Genomic DNA, 11627 nt, shown 5'->3' with positions numbered 1-11627 from the left:
GATAATAAACTGTAGCAAGCAATGCCAGTCAGCAGCAATAAGGGCCTGCAGCATATTGCTCTAATTTGAAAAGGAAATAGATTCATATCCTAGTTACCTAGTTTAGAAGCGCTGGTAAGGTCTCATATAGAATATTCAGTGCAGTTTTGATGCCCAGTGCCCAAGAAGGATATAACTGAAAGAACAAGGGCTAGACGGGCTAGGCATGTAAATCTCAACCAAGCTTGACATTTTTAACACCTAATTGGCTTCTAAGGGGCCCATGACCACTATGTATATACATTTTGTAATAATCCCTCTGTTTCGTTCACCAGAAGAAAGGATCCCTCATCTAAAGGTGTGAAAAGGGGGTTTAAAGTGAGAGATGTAAAACTCCTTCTCTTAAGATGGCCATACATGGCCAGAACTGGTCAGCTAGTTTGTCCAGTTAAAGGTGGCCATACACATCACAATACCCTGTTTCGTACGATAATATCAGTGCATGTATGGGCACCTTTAGGCTATACTCTCTGACCTTCTCGACATGTATGGCTAGTCAGGGGTGAATTGAGACAGATAATCCTGCAGTCCTGCTAGACCTGTCCTGATTATCTGCCCTGCAGTGGTTACAGCAGACCCCACAGTTGTGGGAAGTCCCTTGACCGAGTGGGGCTTGGAAGCAATGTTTCTGCATTGCTGTATAGTAGTCCCCCCTCCCCAGGCCCTCTCCTACCTTAAAGATTCTCCACCCACCACAAACTACAGATGACATGTAATCACAAATGCGCAGGGTTTGGCAGTGGTGGTACTGTGCACACCAGTCCCTCCCCAGAAGATTTTTATGTGGGGGGCCTGGCACTTTTAACCTATACCACTACTGTCTTGAAAAACTAAGAATTCCCCTGTTACTTCATAAAAAGTTTGCTAGGATGCTGGGTGTCCAGCCTTGACTGTTCCATCTCTGTTAAATTGGTTTTATTCTGTTGTTTAACAGGGGCCCTATGCGGCTAGTGTCCCTAGCTTAAAACAGCATCTAACACCACATAAACATTGCTTTTTGTCTAAAGCTGGATATGTGTATTGTGGCCCAGTGATCCTGACTAGTATCTGCATGCCATTAACTTCATTTGGTTTGTCAGTTGGGCGGGTTGGGCTGCCAATGCATCATGTTGGCCAGTGTTTGGTGGTGTATCATTAGATGAGAAAGTAAAGGGAAGCCCAAGCTCTTTTTCACCTTCTACTGCATTTTATAGCAATTTATGCCACTTTAACCCAGTTGATACACAGAAATAACTTTGTATACACATGAGGAATAAAGGCTGGTTCAAGGGCCCCAGCTTTCAAAGAGCCCTGGCATGTGTAAGCTGTACCCTGGCCTGCCCTGACTGCCCCAATCTGAAAACAATGTTGGCTAATTTGAGCCCAATTGCTTTTCATTTCATATTAGTGCGTTGCTTCATTGTGTTCTGCATTGATTTGCGAGTAGTGCCACAAGGTCAACAAATAAATTCCTACTCATCAGTCAGAGCACAGGACTAGGATTCCAAGGAAATAATGTGCTGATATAAATAGTAAGGTGCCACACATTAGGACTGACTGCTGTAGATGGTAGGTAGTAGTCACACTGCAGGATGGATAGCCATTCTACCTTTTCTTTATGCAATATCTGGTTTATTGCACTTTTCCAAGGAACCAGAGCCCATTTTGTATGAGTGAACCAAAGGGACACCTTCTCAGAATACCCCTGGATATAAGCAAGTGGATATTTGCATGTGTGGGGTCAATGTAGTGCTTTAAATGCATTTCTGCTGTGATCTTATTGGCATGTCTGTGGTTAATGCTATGTTCTGCATCCATTTTCTGCAGTAATCTTACTATGGTTATGCAGTTTCACATTTTTCCTAGGCCCTGTATTGATTGAGCTGGCCCTGTGGATGCAACTGTAGCAACGAGGCTGGGGAACTAGGAAAGACACACCCTCTGCCTATATAGTTTGCTAGGGAATCTGCCATGTTAACAAAGCTAGCAGCACCCTTCAGGAACTTGCCTTCTAGTGCACCTACCAACTGCAGCCCTGATGATGAAAAGCCTCCCAAGCTGCCTAGCCTAGCACTGAATAGAATATTTGCAAGGCAAACTAAAACAAAGCCCTGAAAACAAGAACAGCGTAACAATTGGTCATTATATCTCCATGACAACCAGAACTAATGATTTATTGCAAGCTGTATTCAAACAAACCAGAAAGAAAGGTTGTCAGGCAGAACAATCCGTACAGGTGTATCCGGCATTTTCCCACAAAACAAATGATTTCAGATATAAATATCTGACGCGGCAGCTCTAATCTAACCTTTCATTTTAATGTACACCATTATATTCTCTATATTTTCAACATTATTTATAGTCTAAACTAATAAAATTTAGGCTATAAAATAATACAGGTATGGAATCCATTATCCGGATATCCCCTATCTAGAAAGCTCTGAATTATGGGAAGACCATGTGACATAGTACCCACTATTCAAATAATCCAAATCCCCTTTTTCCCTGTAATAAAAAAACAGTACCTTGTACTTGATCCCAACTAAGATATTATTAATCCTTATTGGGGGCAGAACAGCCCTATTGGGTTTATTTAATGGTTAAATGATTCCCTTTTCTCTGTAATAATAAAACAGTACCTGTACTTGATCCCAACTAAGATATAATTACCCCTTATTGGGGGCAGAACAGCCCTATTGGGTTTATTTAATGGTTAAATGATTCCCTTTTCTCTGTAATAATAAAACAGTACCTGTACTTGATCCCAACTAAGATATAATTACCCCTTATTGGGGGCAGAACAATCCTATTGGGTTTATTTAATGGTTAAATGATTCCCTTTTCCCTGTAATAATAAAACAGTACCTGTAATTGATCCCAACTAAGATATAATTACCCCTTATTGGGGGCAGAACATCCCTATTGGGTTTATTTAATGGTTAAATGATTCCCTTTTCTCTGTAATAATAAAACAGTACCTGTACTTGATCCCAACTAAGATATATTTACCCCTTATTGGGGGCAGAACAGCCCTATTGGGTTTATTTAATGGTTAAATGATTCCCTTTTCTCTGTAATAATAAACAGTACCTGTACTTGATCCCAACTAAGATATAATTACCCCTTATTGGGGGCAGAACAGCCCTATTGGGTTTATTTAATGGTTAAATGATTCCCTTTTCTCTGTAATAATAAAACAGTACCTGTACTTGATCCCAACTAAGATATAATTACCCCTTATTGGGGGCAGAACAGCCCTATTGGGTTTATTTAATGGTTAAATGATTCCCTTTTCTCTGTAATAATTAAACAGTACCTGTACTTGATTGGGGGCAGAACAGCCCTATTGGGTTTATTTAATGGTTAAATGATTCCCTTTTCTCTGTAATAATAAAACAGTACCTGTACTTGATCCCAACTAAGATATAATTACCCCTTATTGGGGGCAGAACAGCCCTATTGGGTTTATTTAATGGTTAAATGATTCCCTTTTCTCTGTAATAATAAAACAGTACCTGTACTTGATCCCAATGTTGCAGTGTATTTGTATTTACTTATGTCATAAATGGCCTTGTATTAACATCTGCGCTTTTTTTTGAACCCGTGGGAATGATAATTCTTCCTATGGTAACCTGGCACCCATAAATAGGCTGCCTTCAGAATTTAAGTCCAGGGAAAATATTAGCCGCAGATTAGCCAAGCATGTGATGGAAATTTACACCAGGCATTAATTTCAGCTAGTGTAACATTACCTGCCATAAAGCTCTTAAATCTTGGCTGTGCCGGGGATTGTGGGTAGGCTGCTATCGAAATCACTTGAATAAATTACTGCCTTGGTGCCCTTGTACGGCTAAATCTATATGTAAGTCCCTGTAATCACTCTGGCGTGTAACTGGGAAATTCAATAAATGGAGCACATATTGCTAATTAGCTAAGGGACCAATTTGGCCTGCCAAAGTCACAATGGATAGTCCCATGGAAGTCACATGAAAAGTGGTAGAGGGAAAAATAAAATGAGTGGATATAAGTGTCGAATAGCACTCATGGAGCTGCGAAATTAATGTTAATTAATGATTCTAAGATGGTTGGGGTAAAGTAGATGCAGAATACAGTCCTGTGATGCTACAGGTGGGCACAGACGCATGGATCTAAGCAGAGTGACCCCCCCTGCACATAGCCGGGGCCAGCGTGCAGCAAATGCAGGGAGTATGGGAAAGCCCGATAATACAAGCACGGGTATACCTCTAACAACCACAGCCAAACAAGGCAGGGGGTATTTGTTCCCATAGTTTGTTCAGGCCCTCTTTATTTCAATATTTAATCCAGTGATGTAACTACCTTGCAGCAGACACTAGACTACAGGTGGCCCAGAGGGCCCGGGCTGTGGGGTCTGCTATATGGTAGCCCCCTCCTTGGCTACGTCTTTTGTTTTAACCTGGCCGCCCTCTGAGAATGACCAAGTGAGCAACCAAGTTGCTGAGGGAAGGGGGATGCTAAAAGTTCCTTGCAGGGCCCCTTGGGTAAGAAAAGCCAAAATGTTAGGCACCCCCAAGTGACTTTAATCGCTTACCTTTTACCCCGGGCTGGTGCCCCTGTTAGGATAGAACAGCACCAGCCCGGGGTAGCAGCAATCGCTTCCTACCAGGTTCCTACTAGAGATGTAGCGAACTGTTCGCCGGAGAACTAATTCGCACGAAAATCGGGTGTTTGCAAGTTCGCAAGTTCGCGAACTTTTAGCGAAGTTCGCAATTTTGGGTTCGCCTTAGCTGGAGCCAAATTTTGACCTCTCACCCCAGAGCCAGCAGATACATGGCAGCCAATCAGGCAGCTCTCCCTCCTGGACCACCCCCGGACCACTCCCTTCCATATATAAACCGAAGCCCAGCAGCCATTTTACATTCTGCCTGTGTGTGCTTGATGAGTTAGCATAAGGAGAGAGCTGTGCAGGGGTTTGAGGGACAGTTTAGGTAGCTTTGCTGACTAGTAATCTACTTTCTACTGCTCTGTATGTAGCTGCTGGGGACAGCTGTCCTGCTGATCTCATCTGCTGTAACCCAATAGCCCTTGTAAGGACTGCTTTTATTTTCTGATTACTGTTACTCTTCTTTTCATTGTGTACTGCAGCTCCGTCTGTGTGTTGGAGACAGGTGTGCTGTTCATAGTAGTGCACTAAGCACCAACCACACATTCACATCATTTTTTTTTATTTGTGTTTTTTTACTTTGCTACTGTAATTTATAGAGCCGAGTGCTATTAGTCTAGCTGTGTGGGGGACTGGTGTGCTGCTCCTAGTAGTTCACCCCCAGTAGTTTAAGTTACTGTTCTTTAACGTGTCCAGTACTGTTTGCTGTTAATCATAGTAGTGCACCAAACACGTTACACATAGTAGTGACATTGCATTGCAATAAAATCACCTGAGCGATGTTTTTCCACCAGCAATAATATATTCCGTATCCACTACTGCGGCGTTTTGTCTTTGCGTGTGAACCGGCTGTAACCTTTACACGACTTGATTGGCATGTAGACGCCGGATGTTTTAAAGCAGTTTATTACACAAGTTTAGAAATGTAGCGTGATTTCTGCCCTTTACAGCACAAAACGCAACGCTGTGTCAACAACGTATTTTTCAGAGAAGTTTTTGCCCTTGATCCCCCTCCTGCATGCCACTGTCCAGGTCGTGGCACCCTTTAAACAACTTTAAAATCAGTTCTCTGGCCAGAAATGGCTTTTCTAGGTTTTAAAGTTCGCCTTCCCATTGAAGTCTATGGGGTTCGCAAAGTTCGCAAAAGTTCGCACTTTTTGGTGGAAGTTCGCAAATGGGTTCGCGAACTTTTTTTGTGAGGTTCGCTACATCTCTAGTTCCTACTATACTACTATACCTGCTATCCCACAGCCCCAGTCCCTTCCCAGAGGCTATTATCCCACTGCTACTATAGGCACCATCTCTCCCTACTATACCTGCTATCCCACAGCCCCAGTCCCTTCCCAGAGGCTATTATCCCCCCACTGCTACTATAGGCACCATCTCTCCCTACTATACCTGCTATCCCACAGCCCCAGTCCCTTCCCAGAGGCTATTATCCCACTGCTACTATAGGCACCATCTCTTCCTACTACACCTGCTATCCCACAGCCACAGTCCCTTCCCAGAGGCTATTATCCCCCCCACTGGTACTATAGGCACCATCTCTCCCTACTATACCTGCTATACCACAGCCCCAGTCCCTTCCCAGAGGCTATTATCCCCCCCACTGGTACTATAGGCACCATCTCTCCCTACTATACCTGCTATCCCACAGCCACAGTCCCTTCCCAGAGGCTATTATCCCACTGCTACTATAGGCACCATCTCTTCCTACTACACCTGCTATCCCACAGCCACAGTCCCTTCCCAGAGGCTATTATCCCCCCCACTGGTACTATAGGCACCATCTCTCCCTACTATACCTGCTATCCCACAGCCCCAGTCCCTTCCCAGAGGCTATTATCCCACTGCTACTATAGGCACCATCTCTTCCTACTACACCTGCTATCCCACAGCCACAGTCCCTTCCCAGAGGCTATTATCCCCCCCACTGGTACTATAGGCACCATCTCTCCCTACTATACCTGCTATCCCACAGCCCCAGTCCCTTCCCAGAGGCTATTATCCCCCCACTGCTACTATAGGCACCATCTCTCCCTACTATACCTGCTATCCCACAGCCACAGTCCCTTCCCAGAGGCTATTATCCCCCCACTGCTACTATAGGCATCATCTCTCCCTACTATACCTGCTATCCCACAGCCCCAGTCCCTTCCCAGAGGCTATTATCCCCACTGCTCTTATAGGCACCATCTCTCCCTACTATACCTGCTATCCCACAGCCACAGTCCCTTCCCAGAGGCTATTATCCCCCCACTGCTACTATAGGCACCATCTCTCCCTACTATACCTGCTATCCCACAGCCACAGTCCCTTCCCAGAGGCTATTATCCCACTGCTACTATAGGCACCATCTCTCCCTACTATACCTGCTATCCCACAGCCCCAGTCCCTTCCCAGAGGCTATTATCCCCACTGCTCTTATAGGCACCATCTCTCCCTACTATACCTGCTATCCCACAGCCCCAGTCCCTTCCCAGAGGCTATTATCCCCACTGCTCTTATAGGCACCATCTCTCCCTACTATACCTGCTATCCCACAGCCCCAGTCCCTTCCCAGAGGCTATTATCCCCACTGCTCTTATAGGCACCATCTCTCCCTACTACACCTGCTATCCCACAGCCACAGTCTGTACTATGTGTAGGGCCCAGGATAGTCATCCTGGGATAGCCCTGGGTACAGCAGACAATATCAATAAAAGCAATTATTACTAATTATTATAACCAGAGACCATAAATGAAATATTTCCATTATACTGAAGTCCCATTGCATAATATATTGATTATTAAAGTACTTCTCGTTTATCTCACGAAAAAGTTTACTAAACTATGACATTTCTATATTTATGATGCCTGTGGTATGTTTGCTCTGTTTAAAGATTACACATCACATGTAACACTCCCAGGATTTCACTGAATGACTGAACTAATTGGGTGTGCCCTGACACTTTATATGGTCTGACACTTGGGTGATGATGTCTGTCACCAACCAGAAACCCGATCATCTTCCTGTTTTTACTAATCTGGATGTTAATAAATACCAGTCAACTATAAAGGCACAGCTGCAAAGATAATAGAATATAATTAAAATTTTAGATCACTAGTTGTACACTGATGGGTTGGTGGACAAAGACCATTGTTTGCAACCCATGTAACTGTAAGACTGAGGGTTACTGAAGGCATTGGATACCCTGCACAAGTCTCATATAACTGCCCTGCCATCTTCGCTGGCTCAGGTTATGCATTTAGAGCAGTGATCCCCAACCAGTGGCTCAAGAGCAACGTTGCTCATGGGTATAAAAGGTTGGGGACCCTGATATGGAGGGATCACTAAGAGCTAGTTTGATACCGATGCCAGAGGATAAAGATTTAATATAAGCCTTTATGGCAGCAGTGCCCAAACTGTCCAGGTTGCAGAGCTGAAGCAGAAGATATTGGGGGCTCAGCCTAAAGGTCCATTAGGATAAGGTTTCAGGAGACTTTACTGTTCTAGATCCCAGAGGTGGGCCAAGCTGGCTGGGTGACCAAGGCAACACAACTTGCCACCTCTCCCCCATCCCCCACACACATACACACACACAGTCATGCAACAGGGGGGATCGTAGTGACATGTGGCATTAGAGGCCAAGAGACCGGGGAAGGCAGAAGAGGTATGTGCCTTGTGTCCCCCCCACCATTGCACCCTAGGCAGCTGCCTCTTCTGCCTACCCCTAGTTCCGGTTCTGCTAGATGCTCTTGGAAACTTAGTCAACTAAAATGGGATTTGGTGGTGCATGATGGAGCTATAGTCAGGCTGGGAGTCAAAATAGGTCCTGGCATTTCATGTAAACAGAGGCCAGAAAAGCCCTCACCAGCCCACTAATAGTGACTGTCTATGGCATCTTACAGCAGCTCCGACGGCATTTGCCAGAACCCATAGATTGCCAGTCTGGGCCTGGCTATGGTTGAACCTGGTTATGAGCTCACCCAGACTGGTAACATTCATTTTGCAAATGCTAAAACCCAAGTCATTTTTTTGCACTGACAATTTGGTAGACCTTGGCACAACTAAACATTATTGGATCTTGTCTAAATGAGTTTTATCACCCCTTATTGTCATTTGGCAACATGCTATGGGATAAACATGCACATATCTGAGAAGCGGAAAGAGACATTAAATGCCTTGGTTTTTTTTAGAAGTGGTTGAAGGTCACAGAGCAATGGCCTTTTATGCCAATAAAACATTTTCCAAAGTCTACAGTACAATTAATGTATGACTATACATGCATTTATAGCACTATGGCAATGGCTTTCAGAGCTGTTGAGTGATGTTCTTCTTGGAAACTGCTGCCAATCACGTCCCATTATTCTTAGCAGGAAGCACTAGGTGTATGGGGCTCAGCAGCTCTAATAACTTGATAGCAAGGAAGTACCCATTCTTTCAAAATAGTTGCTAGTGTGGGGAAAAAACTGAGCTTTTCCTGTTGTAAACAAAAATGCTCTTAAGGTCTCATTTACTAAAGGAGTGCAAACATGCTCCAGTATAGATGAGCACAAGCACTTTCTGTATGGCATTTTAACACATAGAAATGGCCATTTAATGTTTATGGTGTGTATACTTTTTAGGGGTTAATGTCATAAAAGATACCTAGTTTGCCCAAGTCTAGTACCTCGTAGCAACCAATCAGCTCTTTATTTTCAAACAGGTAACCAGTAATTGCTACCTGCTTAGTGGCTGCTATGGGTTACTAGACCTGGATCCAGCTTTGCACCTTTTTTTTTTATATTATCCCCTTAATATCTTTTACAGTTGGATCCCAACGGATACAAAACAGACTTCAGACCAGAGAACCATAGCTTTACTATAGGGATTTCCTGGTGACACGTGAGGAAATAATAGCAGCCGGCATATGGGCTTTAGCTATATGTGGCTACGGTGGCTTAGCAAATTTTGTTATCATAAACTTGTGACTATAGCCCCAGCTCTTTAGAAAGTATGTGCTTGCAAAGAATAAATAGGAAGAAAGTTATCAGACCACTGTGTGGGGACCCTCATAAGATCCAGATGGTCACTGATTGGGCTTATTAGCTGGATTGGTCCGTTTGTGACCAGCGGCATGCTACTGTTTATTTAGGTTCTGCTTTGTGTCTCAAGATGGGATACTCTTGAATTCAGGTTTTTATTCAGCATAAAGGGACATACAATTATAAGAACAGCACACACCTCATATTGGGGGAAAATGCACAAACAAATCAGTACCCACCACTTCTCTGCTAGATATCATTATTGCTATGTAAAGTATCCAGGCCTGGACTGGGATTCAAAATAGGCCCTGTAAGTATACAGAGGCCCTCAACAGCCCAATTAATAGTGAGTGTCTATGGCATCTAACAGCAGCCCCTCTGGCATTTGCCAGAATCCACAGATTGCCAGTCCGGCCCTGACAGTATCCAGTGCATAGATGCAAAAACTGGAGCAGAAGTGCCCATTTATAGAGCCATACAGATAACACTTCAGTGCCGATGTGCCAGTTGCTCCTGCCTTGACCTGGAATAAAACCGCAGACATTGAAAGATTTACCCCTAGAACTGAATGTGCATGCATGTCTGTATGCCCCAAACCAGCGAAAAAAGTCGAGCGCAGGCATGTGGATGCAATTACCCAACATTTCTGGGGAAGAAAGTCACATTTTGGTTGAAGAACACTGCTGATTTTTTTGCACTCACCATATGAAGTTTGCTGCAATGCCATCTAGTGTTACTTTGTGATTATTATATAAGCAGTTTATATTATGAATGCGCAGTTTCTCTCTCTCACACACACACACACGCTTAATTTATATATATTGGGCATTATAATTTCATATTTAATTTGAAATCTGAATGTGAAACAATAACCCATTAACCAGAAAGCTACAAATTACAGGATATTGAGTCCATTTCAAGGAAATAATGCTGTTTTTTTTAAATGATTCCCATTTTTTCTTTAATAATAAAACAGTACCTTGTATTTGATCCCAACTAAGATATAATTACCCCTTATTGGGGCAGAACAGCCCTATTGGGTTTATTTCATGGTTAAATGATTCCCTTTTCTCTGTAATAATAAAACAGTACCTGTACTTGATCCCAACTAAGATATAATTACCCCTTATTGGGGGCAGAACAGCCCTATTGGGTTTATTTAATGGTTAAATGATTCCCTTTTCTCTGTAATAATAAAACAGTACCTTGTATTTGATCCCAACTAAGATATAATTACCCCTTATTGGGGGCAGAACAGCCCTATTGGGTTTATTTAATGGTTAAATGATTCCCTTTTCTCTGTAATAATAAAACAGTACCTGTACTTGATCCCAACTAAGACATAAATTACCCCTTATTGGGGGCAGAACAGCCCTATTGGGTTTATTTAATGGTTAAATAATTCCCTTTTCTCTGTAATAATAAAACAGTACCTTGTATTTGATCCCAACTAAGATATAATTAATCCTTATTGGAAGCAAAACAATCCTATTGGGTTTGTTCAATATTTTTAACAGACTCCAAATTACAGAAACACCCCTTATCCGGAAGACCCGATACCAAGCATTCTGGAATACAGCTCCCATACGTGATAATTCTTTTTAAATAAAGTATTCATAAAATACCATCATATTCTGCAGTGCTGTATATACAATAAACATACAAATATGCTGTTCAATAGAGCTTACAATCTAAAAAGATTAGTGGCCCTCCAAAGCCCCCAGTCTGCTTAAAGACTCCATAGACTTCACTGTACAATATCATCAGTGTAATTTAATCCAGCCCTCGAACATGCTATATAAGAAATGATTGGCCCACTATATGTGATAAGTTGGACAGCACTGGTCTGGACAAAGTTCTGCAGTAACTCAGTGCCTCCAAGCCAGGCACCAGTGCCTCAGAGAGAGAGAAAATGAGCAAATTGCCGGATTATATTGTAAATGTGCACTTTAATCCTGCT

The sequence above is a fragment of the Xenopus tropicalis genome, chromosome 1 (genome assembly GCF_000004195.4).
Source record: "Xenopus tropicalis strain Nigerian chromosome 1, UCB_Xtro_10.0, whole genome shotgun sequence".
NCBI lineage: Eukaryota > Metazoa > Chordata > Amphibia > Anura > Pipidae > Xenopus > Xenopus tropicalis.
This window is presented reverse-complemented; position numbering follows the sequence as displayed.